A 25,737-nucleotide genomic window follows, 5' to 3' on the forward strand; every position below is an offset into this window, starting at 1 on the left:
GTGCAAAAGCTTTTTATTTTGACTCAGTCCCAATAGTTTATATTTGCTTTTATTCCCTTGCCTTAGGAAACATATCTAGAAAAATGTTGCTATGGCCGATCTCAGAAAAATTACTGCCTCTGTTTTCTAGGATTTTTATGGTTTCAGGTCTCACATTTAGGCCTTTCATCTATTTGAGTTTATTTTTGTGTATGGTGTAAGGAAGTGGGCCTGGAGGCTATTATGCTAAGTAAAATACATCAGACTAAAAAGGACAAATAGTATGTGATTCACTCATATGTGGAATCTAATATATATATATATGTATATCTATATACATACATATGTATATATTTTTATATATGTATATGTATATAGATATATATATAAATATATACATATGTATGTATATATATACATATATATGTGTGTGTGTGTATATATATATATACACTCAACAAAAAGTGGAATCAGACCTATAAATACAGAGAGCAAAATGATGGTTGTGGGGGGTTGGCCAAAATGGGTGAAGGGGAGTGGAGGATACAGGCTTCCAGTTAAGGAATAAATAAGTCATGGGAATAAAAGGCACAGCATAAGTCAATGATATTGTAATAATGTTGTATGGTGACAGATGGTAGCTACATTTGTGGTGAACATAGCATAACTTTTCAAATTGCTAAGCTGTACACCTGAAATTAATGTAACATTGTGTGTTAACTATACTCAAATTTATAAATAAATAAATAAATAAATAAATAAATAAATAAATAAATAAAATGGTATGACAGGCATAGATAGGCATTCTCTTTCCAAAATAGGGAAAATAGAAGGAATAAAAAGGTCACTGTCCCAGGCAAGTTCAAAACCCAACAGAGCAGATTCCATTAGGTTTCAAGGCCTGTGGAGGCCTTGAAGGGAAAAACTTTCTGTGTCTCCATGCTTTATTCTTCAGGCTTGTTCAGACCCCAGGTAAAGTCCAGTCAGGTTTGCTATTAGAGCAGTTCATTTCTGTTTGTGAAATCCCAGAAGTCTGCCAATCAGCTGTCATTTCATCCTGCATTCCAGTGCATTTCATGCACTGCAGTCCAAGCTGCCAGTGTGTCTGCTGGTATAGCTTTCTCAAAAACCTCATTGGTCTTCTATGGATATCACAGGTATCCATGCTATTAGATACAAGGGTCCTTCATAAATTTTTCCTGGATGACTCCATCCCTATTTCTAGCTTCGGTTGAAATGTTTAAGTAGTTCCATAAGGAAATACCTAATCTCTTCACAAAGGTTGTACAGCCTCACCCATGGCCTTTTCTCCAGAGCACATCTTTGGCATGTATGAATGGGCTGAGAATTTTTCAAATCATCAAATGTTCATCCCTTTTTGTTTACCAGTTCCGTTCTCAGTTTATCTCTTTCCTCATATATTTTACTATGAACAGCAGGGGGAAACTAGACCACACCTTCCACACTTTGGAAATCTTCTCAGCTAAATATCCAAGTTCATCACTTTATATGTACTACTTTTCACCCAATGGTAGAATATAATTCAGCCAAATTTTTTGCCATTGTATAACAAGGCTTTCAGTGTCCAACATTTTCCCACTTTCTTCTAAGTTTTCACCAGAAGCACCTTTAATGTTCACATCTCTGGCAACATTCAGATCATGATAATATATGTATTTTTTAAGACAATGGAAAATTTCTCTACCATCGTTTTTACTTCTTTCTGAGACTTTATCAAAAGAGACTTTAACACCCATATTTCTACCAGCACTCTTTTCAAAGCAACCTAGGCTTTTTCTAAGATGTGCTTCCAAATTCTTCCAACCTCTACCTACTATCCAATGCCAAAGCAACTTTCACACCAATATCTGTATCAGTCAGTGTACTCTAGAGAAACAATCTATCTTAATAAAAGAGATAGATAGATAGATAGATAGATAGATAGATAGATAGATAAGTATCTCTTTTGGATAGGTAGATAGAGATTTGAAGGAGTTAGCTCAGATACTTATGGGGGATGGAAAGCCCAAAATGTGTAGGGCTGGCAGGATGCTATCATCTTGATGCATAAATTCTCTAGGAAACTTCAGTTCTGCTCTTAAGGCCTTCAACTGATTCAATGAAGCCCACCTACATTATCCAGGGCCATCTCTCCTTTACTTTTTAAAGTCAACTGACTGTAGTTGTTAACCACATCTACAAAATACCTTCATGGAAACACCTATGATATTGTTTAATTAAACAACTGGGTACTATAGCCTAACCAAGTTGACACATAAAACTATCACACAGCCCCAATCTTATAAAACAACAAGAATTAAAATATCCTGTCTATATTTCATTGGTCACTATTTTACTTATTTTTAAGATTCAATTGAACTAAAATTAAGTTGTTTTGTGACTTTCAGGGGCAACAGTATCATATTTTCCTGTCAAAGTTCAGACATAAATACAGTGAAGACAAACAGAATGGTAATGGACAACCACTGACTTACCCTGGTTTATACAGCTTAACTAGGTAAATGGATTGAAGAAATGTAAGACAAAGGCATTCCTATCCAATATGAAAATGTAGAATGTTTGTCTTGAGTCCAAAAAAAAAAAAAAAAAGAGCATGCACCATATAGCATAGCATACTTTGTTTTCTTTACCCTTTTAAAAGAATCTCTGTTTCTCCTGGTTACAAAAATAATACATATTCACTTTAGATAATTTGTAAAATGCAAGAAAGAAAAGAAGAAAAATCATTTATAATTCCACTTCAAAGAGAGCCACTGTTAACATTTCAGTGTATTTCCTTCAAGTATGCCTTTCGGTGTATACCTACGTATATTTACATATACACATATAGAATATAGAATATGTGTGTATATACATAGATACACGCATCCATATGGACACACACATGCAGACACAGACCTATATATAAAAAAATATATGGGGGCGTCTGGGTGGTTCAGTCGGTTAAGCGTATGACTTCAGCTTAGGTCATGATCTCGCAGTTCATGAGTTCAAGCCCCGCATCAGGCTCTGTGCTGACAGCTCAGAGTCTGGAGCGTGCTTCAGATTCTGTCTCCTTCTCGCTCTCTTTGTCCCTCCCCTGCTAACGCTCTGTCTCTGTCTCTCTCTCTCTCTCAAGAATAAATAAACATTAAAAAAATTTTTTAAATAATAAAAAATAAAAAGATATATCATTATCACACATCACACTTCTGGTTCATAAATCCCCTTTTCCTTCCCAATAATAGTCTCTATTAATTTGTGGTGAAATTAGATCCTTCAGAAAAAATCCAATGTGCATCAAAATCCATATTTTAGAACAGATGTCAAAAGACTGTTAAATAAAAACCTATTTTCCATCCAAAGCAGCAAGATGTCATAGTATCAGCAGATTTAGACACATGGAACTTCACTAGCTACATAACCTGAGTATGTTTGTCTTCATAAGACTCTAGTTTCTCACTGTGATGTGGGCACATTTCCTGCACTTCTGACATTATAACTTTGATATAAGGATGAAAATATGTATAGAAATACATCTCCTGAAACTCTTCAGGAAATACTCTCCTGAAACTCTTTCTATTCCAGCCATCAAGTTTTGAGATAATCTCATGTTGCTTAGCACTCATATACAGCGTTAGTAGGAAACTTTAATGATGGATTACAAAAATCTGATAAAAACCTACCAGTGATTATGAAATCATATGTAAAACAAGATTTTCATATTTAATTTTAAGAAACTGCAGAATTAAAGATAATAAGTTGATTTAACAGAACCTGGAAACTGAGGATCCAAAATGTAAAGTGTCTCCTCTAACTTCTGAGCTTCTTGGAGTCATCAACAGTTCCAGAAAGTCAGTCTCTGTACACAACATGTAGTGCTCTTTTCCCTCACCTCCTTTACCACTCCAAGTAAAAGGATTCCATGTCTAGAAACTTATTGGGCTGTATAGCATCTTTATCTCATAGAGATTTATAATTAAATAAACTTACTTAACCAGAATTTTCCAAACTTACGTTATCACAGGACCTAGAGAACCAACTTGAGTATTTTTGGTAGGGAGCTGGTTTTGAAATTTTCACAGCTAGGAAAAGGAAAGTGTGGATATTTAACTTAATCTCTCTTTTATATTTTGCTATTTTAATTGCCAATTCCTCCACAATCAATTTGGCTAACCATGCAGTTTATGCTTATTTACATTAATGATAGAAACTACAGATAGAGATAATCTAAACGGCAGATTGTTTAAAAAAAATCAAAGAATTGACTTTAAAATGAGTTGTACTTACATTAATATATTATAAAGTGTGACAGAATGGATCAGACAACAATCCAAACACTCTAGTAATGGAGGGGCCTTATGAGTGAACATGGCAGATATTTGTTATGTCTTCACAACGTGGCTTTACATATCAATATTCCTTTATTCTGGGAATTCAAACAGAACATAAAGCCTCACTATAAAGACATCACTCAGGCAAAACAGAAAAGTGAGTATCTTTCGCAACTATCCCCTATAGTCTACTCTGGGTTAGGAAATACCACTTTTTCTTTTCAAAAGACAAAACCAAGAATTTCAATGTTGTACTCAAAAACTTTACTGATTCTTTTCTTGCTCTAAAGATTAAAGGCCAGACTCTTGTATGGTACTTAAGGTTCTCCCCAAACTGGCCCCAAACCACACCTGACCCTCAGCTGATTCTCTGAAAAGGTAAGGGTTTGTTCCTCTATCTCTTTCCTTTGCCGTTCCTTTGCCCACAATGTCTTTTTCTCTTCTTCCCAGAAATGATATAATAGCTTCCTATGATTTTATGACAAAATACCACAAATATAGTGGCTTATCACAACTTAATTATCTTACAGTTCATTAGGCATGAAGTTTGACATGACACCAGGCTAAAATCACGGCATTTGACAGGGCTAGGATCCTTCTGGAGATTCTAGGGGAGAATCTATTCTTTCTTCCTTCAAACTTTTAAAAACCTCACATTCGTTGGTTCATGGCTTCTTTCTTCCATCTTCAAAAACAACAGCATTGCATCTCTCTGATCACTTTTCAAGTCATGACTGCTCCCTCTGATTCTCTTCTTAAGCCTGTCTTCCACTTTTGAGGACACTTGTGATTACACCGAACCTACCTAGATAATTCAAAATAATCTCCTTACCTTAAAATCAGATAATTAGCAATTTTAATTCCATTTATAACTTCAATTCCCTTTTGCTACATAAAGTAACATATTCCCAGGTCCTAGGTATTAGGATGTGGAAATTTTTCATGGAGCTTGGGGAGGAGGAGAAATCTTTTTGCTACCACATATAGCAATAGCTTTTTACCTGTGAAGCTCCTGTGTCCCTGTAATGTTTAGTTTTTGTTTACCATACTCCTCAAAACAAACTGACTTATATGATTATTTTCTTACAAATGCATTCTCCACTTCATTACTTGCTCCTTAAGGGCAGGAACCACACTCTAAACACATCTGTGCCTCCTGAAATGAGGTCCACACATTGGCAAAAAGGTTTTCAATAATTGGTGTTTTCCCTAACTATTGCAAATTCTGCCTTCTCTATAATTTTCTTGGAGAGCTGCAGAGTCAATTAGTTTTATAGAGCCACAGCAAGTACAACAGATGGTCACAAAGCCATTATTAAAGAGATTAAGTGAAAAATAAATTATCAATACAGGTCAAAGAATGTTTCCAGTAAATTCTACCATTTTATAAGATCTCTGGAAAATTAAGTCAATGGATTCCAAGGCTAACAATTTCAGACTGACTTTACCAAACCAGCTTAACTTTAGCAACAGAACCATAATAATAGAATATTTTTGCAATTTTTCTACCAGTCTTTTTTAAAATTATAAATATGTGTTAAAATTCAAAAACAAATTCTGGACTTCTGAATTCTGGTCTTGTATGTAAGTTGCTTAAAAGTCATCGTTCTATTCTAACAACAATTAGAAAGCTGAACAAACTGAAAAATCAGCTCTTCTTATACCTATCAGAGAAGGAAGGTCACAAGACAAACTGATGCCCCCAAAATGGAAGAGATAGACAAGCAAATACAGAGAATCACAACTTGTTGGAGCAGAAACCCATGAGCTTATTCTCCCCAGGAACCAGGAATGAGGTAGGAAAACCTGAACTATAATTAACAAATTGTTGGAGGCTCACTATGGACGACCATGAAAGTTAAAAACTTCAGGGAGACCCAACAATGGGGCATTCACATTTTTGTGAGTTTCACTACCTAGAGCTTGACCAGATCATCACAGTGAATACCAAAAACAATCCTCTTGTGCATGCAGCAGGGGAAGGGAAGAAGTAACTATTTTGAATTACCCTAGAGCTGTTTTTCCTAACAAGGTCTGTCCTCAAGAGAAAGTGGTTAATCAGAGCCTAACTATTTGGGTTTCTTCAGAACCAAACCAACCTGAGGGAAATACATCCTGCCTCACCTAAGTGGGGAGAAAGAAACTGAGAAATACTTATGAAATTCACAGTCCAGGGACACAGGCTCACTAAAAGACTGAATCATGGGATGATAGAACATTTCTCTCCTTTCACATTTCATAGCACATATTAAAGGCCTATTCATAGCAGTTTCTTTCACCTGGTACAGCATGACTACCTATCAAGAAAAGATTAAAAGGCATACCAAAAGGCAAAAAGTACATTTTGAAGAGATGGAGCAAGCATCAGAATCAGACATGACAGGGATGTTGTATTTATCCACTGGGAATTTAAAAGAACTCTAATGAATATGCTATGAGCTCTAATGTAAAAAGTAAACAGTATTCAAGAACAAATGGGTAATGTAAGTAGAGAGATACAAATCCTAAGAAAGAACAAAAAAGAAATGCCAGAGACTAAAAGCACTCAGAGAAGTGGAGAATGCTTCAATGGGTCCATTAATAAAATGAGCTTGGCTGTGGAAAGAATTTCTGAACATGAAGATATGAAAATAGAAACTTATAAAACTGAATAGTAAAAAGAAAATAAGAATGAAAAAACATGGAACAGAATAGCCAAGAACTGTGGAACAACTACAAAATGTATAACATATGCATAAAAGGAGTATCAGAACAAAAAGAGAGAAAAAAGAACAGAAGAAATATTTGAAACAATAATGACAAAAAATTTCCCAAAACAAGTGTCAGACTCAAAACCACAGACCCATGAAACTTAGAGAAGATTCATCAGGAAAAATACAAAACAAAAACAAAAATACTACACCTGTACATATTATATTAAAACTGCAAGGGAGCCTGGGTGGCTCAGTTAGTTGGGCACCAGACTCTTGATTTTGGCTCAGAGTCATGGGATAGAGCCCCACATTGGGCTCCATGCTGAGTGTGGAGCCTGCTTAAGATTCTCTCTCCCTCTGCCCCTCCCCCCACTTGTGTGCTCTCTCTCTAAAAAAACAAAAAAACTGCAGAAAATAAAAGATAAAGAAAAAATATTGAAAAAGGTAGAGGAAAACAATTTTTTTAAGTTTATTTATTTATTTTGAGTGAGAGATAAGAGAGAGTGAGGGAGGAGTAGAGGTTGGGGAAGAAAATCTCAAGCAGATTCCACATTGTCAGCACAGAGCCCAGTGTGTGGCTCGATGGCACAAATTGTGAGATCATGACCTGAGCTGAAATTATGAGTCTGATGCTTAACCAACTGAGCCACCCAGGCACCCAGAAAAGGAAAAATATCTTACCTATGAAAGAACAAAGATAAGAATTACATTCACCTTTTGCCCAGAAACCACGCAAGCAAGAGAAGAGTGGAATAAAATATTTAAGGTATTGAGAGGAAAAAACAACCAACCTAGAATTCTGTACCCTATGAAATTATCCCTCAAAAGTGAAGGAAAGAGTGTTATCACCAAAATAGCAACATGAGATGGAAGCAGACAACATCCATCCCACCACAAAGATCAATAGTTAACTATCTACAAACAAAAACAGCTCTAGGGGATACATGGAGTCCACTTAAAAAACTTCAGCAACACAGTAGAAAAACAATAGCGAAACAAACAAACAAACAAACAAACAATAACTGCACAAAAAAGGAAGAGAAACAGCTTCATTTTGCCAGCACCCACCCCCAACCCCCAGGCTGGCCTTGCTCAGCACCAAGAGGAAACTCCCAGCTAGAGAGTTCCTCCCACTGGAAAAGAGAACAGAGTGAGCTACCAGTTTCCCCAGCCTTTTGGAGCACCACACAAAGGACCCACTATGACTTTACCCCACCCAGAGACTGTCAATGCTGAGATGTATACATGTAGTAGGAAGAACTGAACTTCCAAATGATCTTTCCTAAGGCTGACTCCAACAAGCTTCACCACTGAAGAAACCAATGGACAGCCAGCATAGCTGTGGCACACCCGTTGGAAATTTATCTGGTTTTTGCATTTGTGTATGGCAGATGCCCAAGTCTCTCCTGGTTTCTTCCCTCATACCCTTCCCTGACAGAGCCAGAACCTATACCAGCACCCACACCTGCCAAATGAGGCTGCACAAGTATAAGAGGCTAGGCTAGACCCCTGCAGCTATCCCACAACAATATGCACATCCATGGGGCTAGCCCCTCCAACTGTGCATGTGCAAGGAACCTAAAACCTATCATAGATTTCCAATGCCATGTGCCCATGGGAAGACAGTGTAGCCACAGGGGTATATACTCAGAACCAAAGATCCTACAGTTGCTTGTGGATCTGGATCAGACCTTGTCTGTTGTCACTGGTTAGCACCATGGGGCTCACCTGCAGGTAGCCCCTGAAGGGGCTGTGTAATTGTATGTCCCTGACCTGACTTCCAATACTGACCTAAACTGCTGTGTGCCTGTGGTGAGACCCAGCAGCCACAGTAAAGCACGCTAAGTTGCATTCTCTGTACCCAGGTCTTGCTGCCTGCTCTGGCTGCCACTATTACATATGTTCTGCAACAGGCCCCTACCACCACACAGAAACTCACAGCTCTCACAGCCAAGTATGAACACCACTGGCTCCAGTCACTACCACTGCCTGTCTTGGTCCCTAACCATTAGACCTGAATGCACCTCTGAGGACACCAATAGCCCTAGCAGCCACCGAAAACACTCAAAATTCTAGCCAAGGACTAAGGGTTGTCAATGCTGTAGATCCCAGTGGCTTGAGCCAAAGATACAACATGCCCTCCTAAATCTGGAGCCACAACACACCCTTGCAGTTGGCATTCTGCACAACTAAACCTGGGGTCACAACATGCTCCAGTGTGCCTCCATCCACAAGTGAGATCTTTCTATTCTAAAGTTAGTCCATAAAGTCTGGAAGACGCAACTGCTTCTTCAAATATGTAGACACCTACACAAAGTTACAAGGATCATGAAGAATCAAGCAAATGTGATACCACCAAGGGAAAACAATAAACTTCTAGTAAGTGAAAAGGAGAAAAGGAGATCCAGGACTTGCTTGACATAGAATTCAAAACAAGTGCCATAAAAATTCACAGAGAGCTACAAGAAAACACAGATAAACAGTGCAGTGAAATCAGGAAATCAATACAAGAACAAAATGAAAACTTCAACAAAGAGATAGAAAATGTAAAAAAAAAAAAAGGAACCAAATGGAAATTTTGGAGCTTAAGAATATAATAAGTGAACTGAAGAGTTCAATAGAGAGTTTCAACTGCACACTTGACTAAGTAGAAAGGAATCAGTGAGTTCAAAGAAAGAGCAATTGAAATTATCCAATCAGAGGAACAAAAAGACAAAAAAGAATGAAAAATAAATAAATATTTTGGGACTCATGGAACACCTTTAACAGAAACAATGTATGCGTCATTGGACTCTGAAAGGTGGAAACAGTGGTAGAAATCTTGTTTAAAGAAATAAAGACTGTGAGGCGCCTGGGTGGCTCAGTTGGTTGGGTGTCTGACTTCGGCTCAGGTCATGATCTCAGGGCTTGTGGGCTCAGGCCCTGCATCGGGCTCTGTGCTGACAGCTTGGGGTCTGGAGCCTGCTTTGGATTCTGTGTCTCCCTCTCTCTCTCTGTCCCTTGCCCGCTCACTCTCTGTCTCCCTCTCTGTCAAAAATAAATAAACATTAAAAAAAAAAAAAGAAAGAAAGAACGAAAGGCTGAGAGCTTCCCAAACCTAGGAGGTATTTGGACATTCAAGGTCATGAATCTAATAGGTCACCGCAAAATTAAATCCAAAACAATTTTCTCCAAAATATATTATAATAAAACTGTCTAAAATCAAAGGCAAAAAGAGAATGAGAATATCAAGAGGAAAAAAAATTGGAAGAGAAAAAAATTCTCATCCAAGAGAGTCTACAAAGGACTTTCAGTTTTCTCAGCAAGAATCTTGCAGGCTCAGAGACAATGGGATGATATATTCAAAGTGCTAAAAGAAATAAAAAACTGCCAACAAAGAATACTGTAACCAATAAAGTTGTCCTTCAGAAAAGAAGGTGAAATAAAGACTTTCCCAAATAAACAAAAAATGAGGAAAAGCATTACCACTAGATCTGCCTTATAACAATTGCTGACATATTTCTTAAAGCTGAAACAAGAGGCCCCTGGGTGGTTCAGTCAGTGCTGATAGCATGGAGTCTGCTTGGGATTATCTCTCTCTTCTCTCTGCCCCTCCCCTGCTTGTGTTCTCTCTCTCTCAAAATAAGTAAATCAACTTTTTTTAAAAAGCTGAAAAAAAGGATGATATTAGTAACATGAAAACACATGACACCACACAACACACTGATAAAAAGGTAAAGATATAGTCAGATCCAAAACACTCTCATACTGTATTATGCAGTGTATTAACCACTTAACTCTAGTACATAGATTAAAAGACAAAAGTATTAACAATAACTATAGCCATAATAACCTGTTAATAAACAATATAAAAAATTATATAGTATATATATATAATTAGATAATATAATATATAATATAATATAATAATATACAATATAATATATATAATATATATTATAATTTTATAATTTATATATATAATTTTATAATATATATAATATATATAATTTTATAATATATATTATAAAAATATAAACAATATAAAAAATATAAAAAATTTTAAATTGCTACCTGAAAAACAAAATGTGGAAAGGAAGAAAAAGGGAAAAGTTTTGGTATGCAATCAAAGATAAGTTGTTGTCAGCCTAAAACAGACTGATTTGCCTATAAGGTATTTCAAGGAAGCCTCAAGGTAACCATAAAAACGGATAGTAGGTACTAACAAGATAAAGATAAGATAATCAAAGTATACCACTACAGAAAATCATCAATTCAAAAAGGAAGACAACAACAGAGGAAGAAAGGAACAAAGGAACTACAATACAGCCAGAAAATAATTAACAAGATGGCAGTACTAAGTCCTTACCCCAATAATTACTTTAAGTGTAAATGGATTAAACTCTGAAGTCAAAGGGTATAGAATGGTGGAACTGATTATTTATTTATTTATTTATTTGTTTGTTTGTTTGACTGAACTGATTTTTTAAAAAATCAGACCCAAACATATGCTGCCTATAAGGTCACACATAGGATCAAAGTGAGGAGGTGGAAAAAGATATTCCATGCAAACAGAAACCAAAAGAGAGGAGGGGTAGCCAAACTTATATTACACAAATATGCTTTAAGTAAAACACTGTGATAAGAGACTAAGGCCATTATAAATTGATAAAGGAGTCAATTCATCAAGAAGATATAAAATTGTAAATATATCTTCACACATCAGAGCACCTAAATATCTTAAGCAAACACAAACAGAGCTGAAGTTAGTAATAGACAATACAATAATAGTAGGGGACTTAAATATTCCACTTTCAACAACATTTGGACAATTGAGATGGAAAATCAGTAAGGAAACATTGGACCTGAAATACATTTTAGACCAAATGAAACTAAGAGACACATACAATCCATCTGATAGCAGTAGAATATAAATTTTTATTAAGTGTACATGGAATATTTTCCAGGATAGAGTATATGTTGTGTCACAAAACAAGTCTCAGGAAATTTTTGAAAATTGAATTATACCAAGTATATTTTCCAACCACAATGGTATGAAAGTAGAAATCAGTAACAGAAGGAAGTTTGGAAAATTCACAAACATGTGGGAACTACACAACACATTCCTGAACAACATATGAATCAACAATGAAATCAAAGGTAAATCGAAATATATCTTGAAACAAATAAAAATGGAATCACAACATACCAAAATTTATGAGATTTAGCAAAAGCAGTGCTATGAGGGAAGTTTATAACAATAAATGCTTACATTAAGTAAACAGAAAGAGTTCAAAGAACCTAGTTTTATATGTCAATTACCAAGAAAAATAATAACAAGCTACCAAATGAACAGAAGGAAGGAGAAAACAAGGATGAGAGCAGAAATAATTGAAATATAGAACAGAGAAAAATACAAAGGATAGACAAAACTAAGAGATGGGTTTTTTAAGATAAAATAAATAAACTTTAGATAAATTTACAGAAACAGAGTACTCATTGACACCACAGTCATTCAGAGGGTCATGAGACTACTATCAACAATTATACACCCAAAAATGGACAACCTAGAATAAACAGGTAAATTCCTAGAAACATACAACCTACCAAGTCTGAATCATTAAGAAATAGAATATCTGAACAGACCAATAAAAAGTAAGGACACTGAATCAGTGATCAAAACCTCCCAACAAAGAAAACCTCAGTAACAGATGGCTTCACAGGTGAATTCTACCAAACAGTTAAAGAAAAATTAACACCTGAACATGGTGACAGCTTTATTCTTGAAAATAAAAAGCTTGTGCACAGCAAAGGAAATAATCAACAAAACTAAAAGACAACCTACCGGACAGGAGAAGATATTTGCAAATGACATATTCAGTAAAGGACTAGTCTCCAAAATACATAAAGAACTTATACAATTCAACACCCAAAAACAAATAATCCAATTTAAAAGTAGGCAAAAGACATGAAAAGACATTTCTCCAAAGAAGACATATAGACAGTCAAAAGACACATGAAAAGATGCTCAACATCACTCATAATCAGGGAAATGCAAATCAAAACTACAATGAGATATCACCTTACACATGTTGGTATAGCTAAAATAAAGAACACAAGAAACAACAAGCATTGACGAGGATGTAGAGAAATAGGAACCATGGTGCACTGTTGATGGGGGTGCAAACTGGTGAAACCCCTGTAAAAAACAGTATAGAGCATCCTCAGAAAGTTAAAAATAAACCACCCTATAATCCAGTAATTGCAGTACTAGGTATTTACCCCCCAAAATACAAAAACACTAATTCAAAGGAATACATGCACCTCTATGCTTATTATGGCATTATTTACAATAGCCAAATTATGGAAGCAGCCCAAGATGAATGAATAAAGATGTGATATAAATAGGTAATGGAATATTATTCAGTCATAAGAAATAATGAAATCTTGCCATTTGCAATGACATGGATGGAGCTAGAGAGTATAATACTAAGTGAAATAAGCCAGTCAGAGAAAGACAAATACCATATAATTGCACTCCTATGTGGAACTTAAGAAACAAAACAAACAAGCAAAGGGGAGAAAAAAGAAGAAAGACAAACCAAGAAACAGACTCTTAACTATAGAGAACAAACTGATGGTTAGCAGGGAGAAGGTAAGTAAGGGGAAGGATAAAATAGGCAATGGGGATTAGAGATTACACTTATCACGAGCACTGAGCAATGTATAGAACTGTTGAATCAGTATACTATACACCTGAAATTAATATTACACTGTATGTTAACTATACTGGAATTAAAATTAAAAACTTATTTAAAAATGACAATAGTGACAGTTTTACTTCCTTTTCCATTTGGATGCCTTTTATTTATTTTCTTGCCTAATTGCTCTAAGACTTCCAATTCTATGTTGAATAAAAGTGGCAATGATGGGCATCGTTGTCTGTTCCTGATCTTAGAGAAAAGACTTTCAGCCTCTTACCATTGAGTATTAGTTGTGGACTTGTCATATATAGCCTCTATTATGTTGATGTACATTCCCTCTCCACCCACTTTGTTGAAAGTTTTTATAATAAATTGATGTTGAATTTTGTCAAATGATTTTTCTATATCTATTGGGATGATCATATGATTTTTATCCTTAATTTTGTTGAGGTTGTGTATCACATTGACTGATTTGCTAGTGTTGAGCCATCTATTCATCCCTAAAATAAATCTTACACTATCATGGGTATCATCCTTTTTTTTTAATGAAATTTATTGTCAAATGGTTTCCATATAACACTCAGTGCTCATCCCAACAGGTGCCCTCCTCAATACCCATCACCCACCCACCCACCCTTCCCTCCCACCCCCAATAAACCCTCAGTTTGTTCTCAGTTTTTAGGAGTCTCTTATGTTTTGGCTCCCTCCCTCTCTAACTTTTTTTTTCCTTCCCCTCCCCCATGGTCTTCTGTTAAGTTTCTCAGGATACACATAAGAGTGGGAAAAAAAAAGTTAGAGAGGGAGAGAGCCAAACCATGAGAGAGTCTTAAAAACAGAATAAACTGAGGGTTGATGGGGGGTGGGAGGAAGAGAGGGGTGGGTGATGGGCATTGAGGAGGGCACCTGTTGGGATGAGCACTGGGTGTTGTGTGGAAACCAATTTGACAATAAATTTCATATTAAAAAACAAAAACCAAAACAAAAAAGAATCATGGACAAATATTGAACTCCTGTCAATCACATACAGACTGAAGCATCTGGGAGGAAGTATAAATAATGTCTCTAAATTAGTCTGAAATGCATCAAAAAATGGATGGATCGATGGGTGGATAGAGGATGGATCATTGAGTAGATGTATATATAATAAAACAAGTATAGTAACACGTTAAGGGGAAGAACCTAAGTAGTGTAGACATGGGTGCCCACTGTAAAAGTTTTCAACATTCTGATTTATTTGAAAATTTCTAAAATAAAATGCAGGGGTGGAGAAGAATGTCAATGATCCAAACTTCTTTAGGAAATTTATTAAATAATGATACATCCACATAATGGAATGAAGTAAATAATTATAAAAGAATTTTGTTGCTTTAAGGGTGTCTGAGGAGGGATGGAGTGGGAATACTTCTGCTTTTCCTATTTGCACAATTCTATTTTTCTGTGCTTATATTACTTTGATAAAAACAAAAGCAAACAGAAACTTTAAATAAAATTAAAAAATAAACGAAAGAGAAGACATTACTACAGATCCTATGAACATTAAAAAAATATCATGAATAATTCTATGCCCATCAATTTGATAACCTACATAAAATTTAGGAATTCCCTGATAACAGTTTACCAAAACTCACACAAGAATAACAATTTGAATAGGCCAGCATACATTAAAGAAATTGAAACATTAATTAATAACCTCCCAAAAAAGAAAGTTCCAGGCTCAGATGGGTACCTTCCACTCAATTTTGCTGTGAACCTGAAAACATCCTACTTGAAATCCATTAGCTAATTAATTAAATGTAAAAACTTATCTGTATCAGCAGACAGGAAACATCAAGAAATCAAATACTTACTGGGTAAGGAGAGTTTAATGAAGAGGCCATTATAAATGTGTGGATGGTGTTTAGGAATGTCAACAAGGGGTGATTTAGTATCTTAGTGCTAATGACAGCGGGAAGTTCTCACTATTCTTTTACCTGAAGAGGAATTCCTAGAATTCAGAGAATGATATATGACAGGAGGTGCAAACAGGTAGAGGGACTTCATTCTCCTCCAATTTCCTGAAGAATTTCTCCAATTTCTCCAACTTTTCTTCCCATTGGTCCAAAAGAAGTAGAAGAAAAGAAAGAATATTGGTAAATTATAAGGCAATAATATAGAAAACAAACACAAAAGAGAAATTCAGTGAAAACAAAAGTCAATTTGAGAAACTCAACAAAATTAATAAACCTCTAGTTAGGCTGATCAGAAAGAAAAGAGAAGACACAAATCACTAACAATAAAAATGAGAGAGGGGACTTTTCTATAAATCCTACAGACATTGAAAGGATGATACAGGGGCGCCTGGGTGGCGCAGTCGGTTAAGCGTCCGACTTCAGCCAGGTCACGATCTCCGGTCCGGGAGTTCGAGCCCCGCGTCAGGCTCTGGGCTGATGGCTCAGAGCCTGGAGCCTGTTTCCGATTCTGTGTCTCCCTCTCTCTCTGCCCCTCCCCCGTTCATGCTCTGTCTCTCTCTGTCCCAAAAATAAATAAACGTTGAAAAAAAAATTTAAAAAAAAAGGATGATACAGGAATATTATAAACAATTTTATGCAAATGAATTTTAAAATTTTACTTGAATGGACAAGGAAATATCTTTCCTTGAAAGACAAATTAATAAAATACACTTGAGAGAATATACAGGCCTAGATATCTCCATTATTCAACTCAACCAAACGTTTAAGGAATGAGTAATGCCAATTCTACATAAACTGTTCCAGAAAACAGAAGAAGAGGGAACACTTCCCAACTTATTTTATAAGGCCAACATTACCTAATACCAAAATCAAAGACATTAACAAGAAAATAAAAATCTAGACCTATGTCTTTTATGGACATAGATGGAAACATTCTCAACAAAATGTTAACAAATTGAATCAAGCAACACTTTTTATTTTTTATTTTTTAATATGAAATTTATTGTCAAATTGGTTTCCATATAACACCCAGTGCTCATTCCAACAGGTGCCCTCCTCAATACCCATCACCCACCCTCCTCTCCCTCCCACCCCCCCCCCCATCAACACTCAGTTTATTCTCAGTTTTAACACTTTTTAAAAAGTAAGACAACATGACTAAGTGGTGATAATCTCAAGAATGCAAGTTTGAACATTCAAAACTCAATCAATGTAATTTAACACATTAGCAGAGAGGAAAAACCATAATTATCTAAATGAATAAAATGTATTTAATAAGATTCCACTTTCATTCACATTAAAAACTTAGCAGATAGGCAATAGAAGGAAATAACCTAAATGTGATAAAGAACATCAATGACAAACCTACACCTAACATAATACTTAATGGACAAAGAATGAATGCTTTCCTTCTAAGAACAGGAACAAGATAAAAATGTCTTCTTTCATTGTTCCTAATCAACACTGTACTGGAAGTCCCAACCAATGCATTAGGGCAAGGAAGAGAAACAAAAGACAATCATATTGGAAAGAATGAAAGAAATTCTCCCTATTTTCAGACAACATGGTTGTCTACATAGAAAACCCCATGAATGTACTAAAATATTTCTAGACTTATTAAATGAATTAAGCAAAGTCACTGAATTCAAGGTCAATATACAAAACTCAGTTGTGTTTCTATATACTAATTACAAACAATTGGATATTGAAAATTTTTAATATTTTATAATAGCATTAAAATGTGTGAAATACTTAAGAATAAATTTAACAAAAATGTGCAAGGTCTATACATTAAAACTATAAAACCAAACATTGCTGACATAATTTAAAGATCACCTGAATAAATAGAAAGTTACACCATGCTCATGGATCAGAAGACTCAATATGGCTATAATATCAGTTCTTCTCAAAATGATATGTATATTCAATACAACCCCAATCTAAATTACAGTGGGGACTTTTGCATAGATGAGCTAATCTTAAAATTTATAGGGAACAGCAAAAGAACAACAATGATCAAAACAATTTTGAAAAATAATAACGAACTTGAAGAACTCACACCACCTGATTTAAAGACTTACTATTTATAATCATTCCAGTGTGAAATTGGTGACAGGATAGGTAACTATAGCAATGAATTCAAATAGGAAGTCTGAAAATAGTACACAAAGGTGGTCAATAGGTAACTGATAACAGTGCAAAAGCCATTCAGTGGAGAATGAATCTTTTGAACCAACTGTGCAGGAACAAATGGGCATCCATATAAAAAAAACAAAAATGAAACTTGACCTATACATCACATCTTATCTGAAAATTAACTCAAAATATATTATAGATCTAAATGTGAAACTTTTAAAAGAAAATACAGGAACAGTATCTTCATGACATGGGGTTAGGCAAAAACTTTTCAACCATGACACCAAAAGCATAATCCATAAAAAAAAAAAATCCATAAATTAGGCTTCGTCAAAATTTTAAACTTTCTCTGTAAAAGACTGTCAAGAGAATGAAAAGACAAGCCATAGACTAGGAGAAAATATTTGCAAATCATGTATTTAACAAAGGATGTGTATCCAGAATGTTTAACAAACGCTCAAAGTTCAACAATAAGAAAACTTTAATAGATACAAAAATTGAACAGACATTTCACCAAAGAAGATATATAGATGATAAAGATATTCAAAATCTTCAGTTATTATGGAAATACAAATAAAAACCAAAATGTGATACTACTGCACATCTTTGAGAATAACTGAAATTTAAAAAAATAATAAACTAACAATACCATATTCTGATGGAAATGTAGAGCACCTATAAATGTTATACACTGCTAGTGAGAATTTAAAGTGCTACATCCAGGGTGCCTGGGTGGCTCAGTTGGGTGTCAGACTCTTGATTTTGGCTCAGGTCATGATCTCAAGGTGGTGGGATCAAGCCCCTGATCGGGCCTCCACATGGCATATGGAGCCTGCTTGAGATTCTGTCTCTCTTCCTCTTTCTATGCCCCTCCCCTGCTCTCTTTTCCTCACTCAAAATAAATAATATTAAAAAAAAAATAAAAGTATAAAGTGCTACAGCCATGTTGAAAATCAGCTCGTGGAGGCGCCTGGGTGGCACGGTCGGTTAAGCATCTGACTTCAGCTCAGATCATGTTCTCGTAGTTCATGAGTTTGAGCTCCACATAGGGCTCTGTGCTGACAGCTCAGAGCCTGGAACCTGCTTTGGATTCTGTGTCTCCCTCTCTCTCTACCCCTTGCCCTCTCTCTCTCTCAAAAATAAGCATTTAAAAAAAGAAAAAAAGAAAATCAGCTTGTGAATTTCTTTTAAAATTTTTAAAAATTTTTTTTAACATTTATTCATTTTTGAGAGACACAAAGAGAGCGTTAGTGGGGGAGGGGCAGAAAGAGAGGGAAACAGAATCTGAAGCAGGCTCCAGGCTCTGAGTTGTCAGCACAGAGCCAGATGTGGGGCTCCAACTCAGGAACCCAGGAACCAACCGTGAGATCATGACCTGAACTGTAGTCAGACGCCCAACTGACTGAGCTACCCAGGCTCAGAAACCCAGGCTGAGAAAAATATGTCATATTTAAAGGATTTACATGCAGTGTGATCTCATTATATGGAAGTTTAGAAAAGCCAAAAACATAAATAGAAGGCAGATGAGGGATAAGTGGGTGGGGTAAGGGGATTGAGTGAAATCCCAATGGAACATTTCAGGATGATGGAGAAGTTCTATATCATGATTTTGGTTGTCTTGTGGTTGTTACACAATTGAACACATTTGTAAAAATTCATCAATTTAATTAATTTTACCTTGTACAAATTATACTTCAACCAGGCTGAAAAAACAAAAGGTTTATTTATGGACTACCCACTAACTGGGCCATAACCACACCCTAAAATGTGATGCACAAAGTTTTCAAATCCCACTAGCACCATAATTCTTTCTTCATGGTAGGCAGTATAAGGTACATCAATTTATCTCTTATTCTTGTGGTTATATTCCAATATATGCCAGACCACAAGATCTCTAAACACATCACTAATTTATTAGGTTCCTTATCTTTTGCAGAGTTTATCTCCTACACTCTGCCACGTATATGTGTCATCAAGGTATCTAGAATGCTTGATATTTCCTGCCCTCTAGGTCTATTAGCATAATATCATCAATATGATGAGCCACCTTGTTGGTCTATGGGATATCATAATAATGAATTTCCCTTCAGTTTACATTATGACAGTGAGCAGAAGCATGAGAGAAAGGATATATGACCTCAAAAAGGCAAATTACTTTGAGTACTTTTGTTTTCAAGAATGGGAATTTTTTTTAATCTAGCTTAATGCTGTATATCATATGGCAGGAAATAAGCAAATGAAATTAGCATTTCCATCTTAATAAATTTGGGTATCTTTGACAGAAGTTTTCAAAGAGTGGTCTCAGGACCCGCAAGATTACTATCACCTAGAACCCGTTAGAAATGGAAATTCTTAGGTTTTACCCCAGACCTGCTAAATCAGAAATTCTAGGGATGGAACCCAGGAATCTGTGTTTTAATGACCCTGCTGTGATTCTGATGCTTACTAAAGTTCAATTACAACTCATCTACAGGTATTCTCCATGAATCATCTGGATTTTGCAATAGCAGAATTAAGATTAAGAGGCTAATTAAATTGGGATGTAGTGGAAATCACTATCATACATATTTCAAGTCTTTGAAATCTCTGAAATTCACCCAGAGCTCCATTATTGATTTTGGTTTATACTGTTTTTTTTATGCAATGAACAAGAAAATAGGCACATTTCCAGGCCCTTCCACTTCATCTTTTCACCAGAGAACAAAAGTGAATATTCTGTCAGATACTAATTATATATATAATTAAGTATATTCTTCTCTATATACATTCTTGGCCTGGGGGAAAAACTGTGGTCCTACTGGCCTCACTGGGACAGACTTGGACCAAGATTCTTCAATTACCTGACTTTCTTAAACTTCCACTCTAACTGGCGGACCATGGTGGGGTTTCAGGTCACTTGGAAGCCACTATCAAATAATCTACAAGACATCTGGATATCTCCATTTCTCCCAATGTCCAGTCGCCCTGATGAATGCACAGGTATTTTTAGGAAAGCCTGGGGGGAGAATGACAAAATATGTCTAGGGCCACCTTGCAGCGTCCTTCCTTTAAGAGAATGTTTTTTCCTTCATTCTAGAAGCTTGGGTCTGGGAACTGCCTTAGGTGTAGGCACTAGTATTAGGACATGGATCCCCACCACAATGATTTAGGTTGGATTTCTGCCCACCAAAATTAGAATTTTTCCTCTGATATACATTATATCCTTGATATGCTTCCCATCAATTTCATTTGTAGCAGTTAGATCAATTAGCCATTATTGTAGATCCATGGCTACCACTCATCCTGTGGCTTCTTTGTAATTCTGCCCAATTTGCCTCTGCCACTTAAGCACCATCAACTGCCATCTGCCACTTCTAGGTGCAACATTTTCCACCATCATCTCTGGCCTATAGATGTCAGTCACGTAGAGTTTTTCAAAAATGCTGGTTCTCCTTTGCTAGCTAAATGTCTCCATTAAAGGAACATCCTCTAGGCCCTGCCAGGGAAGGAGAGGAGGAGAAGGAGGGAGAAAGAGACCTGATTAGAAGCTAACTAATCAAGTTGTACTCAATAGGTACATTTCAACTTTTTTATTTTCCTGAGCCATTAGGGAAGTATTAGAATCTCTCTAACTCCAGGTCACTATTGAGTCCAGGTTTCAATTACTCAATCTAGTAGACTCAAGCCAACACATTAAATTCCAAATCACAAATGTATACATCTATTACAATAAATACAGCCTAAACAACCCTTATGTTTCATTTTTATTGGCCTCATACCCTTAAAATACATTCCCATACATTCCCCCCAAGCTCTAGCAGATAAAAACTGGCAAGATCTTATAACTCTTTTGGTGGATAGGCTATCTCCTACAAAAATAGGTTTTGTGTTCCTCCATCTGGGTTCTACTGGGATCTAACTCTCATATGGGCCTGGAGGCAATCAGGGCTGGTAGGAACATATAGCTGAGGAGAATCAGTATCCTTTTATTAGCAAATTCCTTGGGCACATTCATAGAGAACATTTATGTATGGGAAGGGGTTGCCTAATGGCAAGAGTTCAGGGGGATTTGGAGGTTTAAACTTCTTAGCTTTCTCTGTGTCTGCCCAAATGGCCCCATTCCTTATCTTGGGGTCCCACTTATTCCCCACAAGTGCCATTAACTTAAAGACCCATAGGGCTATACACCCTTTGGTGCTGCAATTCTGCAACCCATACATCATCAGGGTTGTACCTCAGCCATATCTGCTGTGTGTCTGCAAAATATGAACTTCTATAAAGCTTCCAAACTTTCTAATTGTCTGAGTGTGTTCTGAGTAAATAGTGATAATAATCACAATCTTCAATTTCTCCTTTTCTCTTTTTACATTTTCTAATGCCAACAGAAACAGCCAGCTGACCTTACAATCCTTAGTATCACTGTTGCCATAATGACCAGGGCCATTTGATCTCCCCATTGCTAGTCCTCCACCTGTACCTCATCTCATGCCACCACTGGGAATTTGAGTGACTGTGATGTCACAATATGCTACAGCTGACCAGAGTCTTATTTCCTCCTAGCAAAGTTGTTGTATAGCCCTCTAATATATGAGCAAACCAATGCCAGAATTTCATTTTGAGGGTTTTGTTCCCAGGGCCATTTCTGGTACCAATTACTATGTCAATCAGATGTTATAGACATCATACTCAAATAGAGTAATTGAGGGAAGTTTAATAAAAGAACTACTTCAAAAGATTTGAACAAAAACAGAGATACAGGGGTGCCTGGGTGGCTCAGTCGGTTAAGCCTCTAACTTCGGCTCAGTTTATTATCTCATAGCTCCTGGGTTCGAGCCCCACATCAGGCTCTGTGCTGACTGCTCAGAGCCTGGAGCCTACTTCACACTCTGTGTCTCCCTCTCTCTCTTCCCCTCCCCTGCTCACACTCTGTCTCTCTCTCTCTCTCAAAAATAAATAAACATATTTTTTTTTCAAAAACATAGATACATAGAGGATAAATGATTAATAGATAAATAGATAAGTAGATAGATAATTGATGAATAGATAAATAGACAGATGGATGGCATGGGAGTAGTTTAGATAAGCCCGTTAGGAATAATGAAGTATCTCATTTCAACATACAACAATAGACAGCCATTACCACTCCTAGCTTTCAAGGAGCAAGTTCTATTACAGGAAAGCAGAGAGAATAGCTATATGGAGAGAGCTATATAGAAAGAACTGTGGCCTTGATAAGCTGATACAGACAAATCATGTGGTCCTGAATGGAGCTGGAAGATAAACAGCCCAACTTCACTCTTTTGGTGTTTTCACAAGCAATTTCCTTGACACAGGACAGATGGCTTACCTTCTTAGGAGCAGGGCAGCAGGGAAAAGAGTGGAGAGAGGACCTGGAGGCCCAACAAAAGATACCCAGAACACTGTGAAATAAAAACCTTTCCTTGACGTTATCACTAGAAAATCGCCACCCAGAGCCAGACAACAAGGTGAAGCAGGTCAAGGAGGGTGGGGGCCTACTGCTGTTGCTGCCACCCTCTCACTCCACTTCACTTCTCTCCCATTAAAACCCCCACAGCCCTCAAATTCTCTGACAAAGACAAGAAAAGGTTAGTCAGTACTCTCATAATTTTCATTGCAAACAAACATGTCCTATTAGTGAACACATGTTGACCTCTTCTATGTTCTATTTCCCTAGAACTATCATTGTTGTCAGTGACTGGCTAATCTGATCAATTCAGGTGTGTTTATGAGCTAACTCATGCTATTGACTCCATCCATTTTTTATATTGTACAAGTGCATAAAGGAGATAGTACTCGTTGGGTGGTGCCCTAGCCCCTATAGAGGGATTTTTTTCAGTGCCATCCCCTTGGGAATAGAACTACCCCTGGCCTTGAAATGGTCATATAGTGGTTTTAAAGTTAATGAGATAAAATAGTTCAAAGTACTTTATTTAGAAAAAATAAACTGACCAAAAATTTCAATAAAATGAAAGCAATATCTTTTTTTTTTTCAATTTTTTTTTCAACGTTTATTTTATTTTTTGGGACAGAGAGAGACAGGGCATGAACGGGGGAGGGGCAGAGAGAGAGGGAGACACAGAATCGGAAACAGGCTCCAGGCTCCAGGCTCCGAGCCATCAGCCCAGAGCCCTACGCGGGGCTCGAACTCACGGACCACGAGATCGTGACCTGGCTGAAGTCAGACGCTTAACCGACTGCGCCACTCAGGCGCCCCAGCAATATCTTTTTTGATTTTAGTAGGAAGCTCATCTAAAAAAATTCCAGTATTACATTCTTTTTAAAACTCTTCTAAATGAAGGTAAAATTTCATTGCGAATTATGATAATTTGGCTTTAAAAAGTCATGTTCTGGAAAGTTAAGTCATCTGCCTATAATAGAGTAGGAAGGGGGAAATATTTAGTCAAGAAGAAGAACAGAATGAAGAAGGTTTGAGGCAGGAAGTTTAGAAAAACAAAATGGCTGAAATTGAATATGCCCGGGAAAAATATTTGCCTTACCTAATCAAGAAATCCAATGCCATATAGCATAAGGTCAATTCTGGGTAAAACTGTGAAATAAACAAAGTTGCAAAGTTGCTATTTTATTTGATTTCTGTGTTCTTTCTCCACTTGTTAGCAAGTATTCCTTAACTCCATAGACACTGTGTTTCCTTCTTCTCATCCTTTATCTCTCCTCCTCTTCTCTCTCTTTCTCTCTCCCAAACCCATCCTTATTTCTTTCCCATCCCTATTTCTTTCTCATCTCTATTTCTTTTAAAATGGCTGCTATAACCTATGCAGTCCATTTAAATTTCACACTCCATTTAAATTCTAATTTCAAGAATTAGGAAAGTATCTAAGCAGGTCATTTACACTGAAAGTAAAAATGACAAACAAGGCTTATTATGTTATAACTTTATGAACTGCTATCATTTCACAGAAGACAATGACTTTATTTTTAAAAGAGAGAGTGTGCATGTGCACATGTGAGCAAGAGGGAGAGGGACAGGGGGAGGGAGAGAGAGAGAGAGAGAGAGAGAGAGAGAGAGAATCCCAAGCGGGAATCCCATGACCCTGAGATCATGACCTAAGCCAAAATCAAGAGTCAGAGGCTCAACTGACTGAGTCAGCTAGGCACCCCTGACTTTTTAAGGAAATTAGGTCAAAGTGATATAATTTTGGAATTTTAGGCAATAATAAGTGTCAGGAAGGATATTCCTGTGCCTGAAGGTTGGTCACTAACATTCTAATCAAATATATACAATATGTATCTGGTGCCTACTAGGTACCCCATTAGGAGTTAGAAATGCATATATGGGTAAGACACAAACTCAGTTGAGAACACTCTCCAAGAGCAATCTCCTTATAAGTGAACCAGGTCCAAACCATTTCACCACTAAATCATTTCTTTTTTTTTCTTCTTCTTCTTTTTTTTTACATTTTATTTATTTTTGAGAAACAGAGTGAGACAAAGAGTGAGCGGGGGAGGGGCAGAGAAAGAAGGAAACACAGAATCTGAAGCAGGCTCCAGGCTCTGAGCCAGCCGTCAGCACAGAGCCTGATGCAGGGCTCGAACCCACAAACTATGAGATCATGACCTGAGCCGAAGTTGGACGCTCAACCGACTGAGCCACTCAGGTGCCCCAATTTCTTTTTTTTTTTTTTTATGTTTTTAACTTATTTTTGAGAGTGAGAAAGCATGGGGAGGGGTAAAGAGAGAGGGAGACGAGGATCTGAAGCAGGCTCAGCACTGATCTCAGAGCAGGATGTGAGGATGAACTGCAAGATCATGACCTGAACCAAAGTCAGATGCTTAACAGACTGAGCTATCCAGGCACCCCATCACTAAATCATTTCAAATGTTATTCAAAATGTATATACTTTTAATTCTATTTAAACTGTCACAGAATTAGAAAGAAAAGCTTTGCATTACTTTTATCATTCTGAGGAATACTGATATTAAAATCTGAATAAAAAAACACAAA

This window comes from Prionailurus viverrinus, chromosome B2 (genome assembly GCF_022837055.1).
Source record: "Prionailurus viverrinus isolate Anna chromosome B2, UM_Priviv_1.0, whole genome shotgun sequence".
Classification (NCBI taxonomy): Eukaryota; Metazoa; Chordata; class Mammalia; order Carnivora; family Felidae; genus Prionailurus; species Prionailurus viverrinus.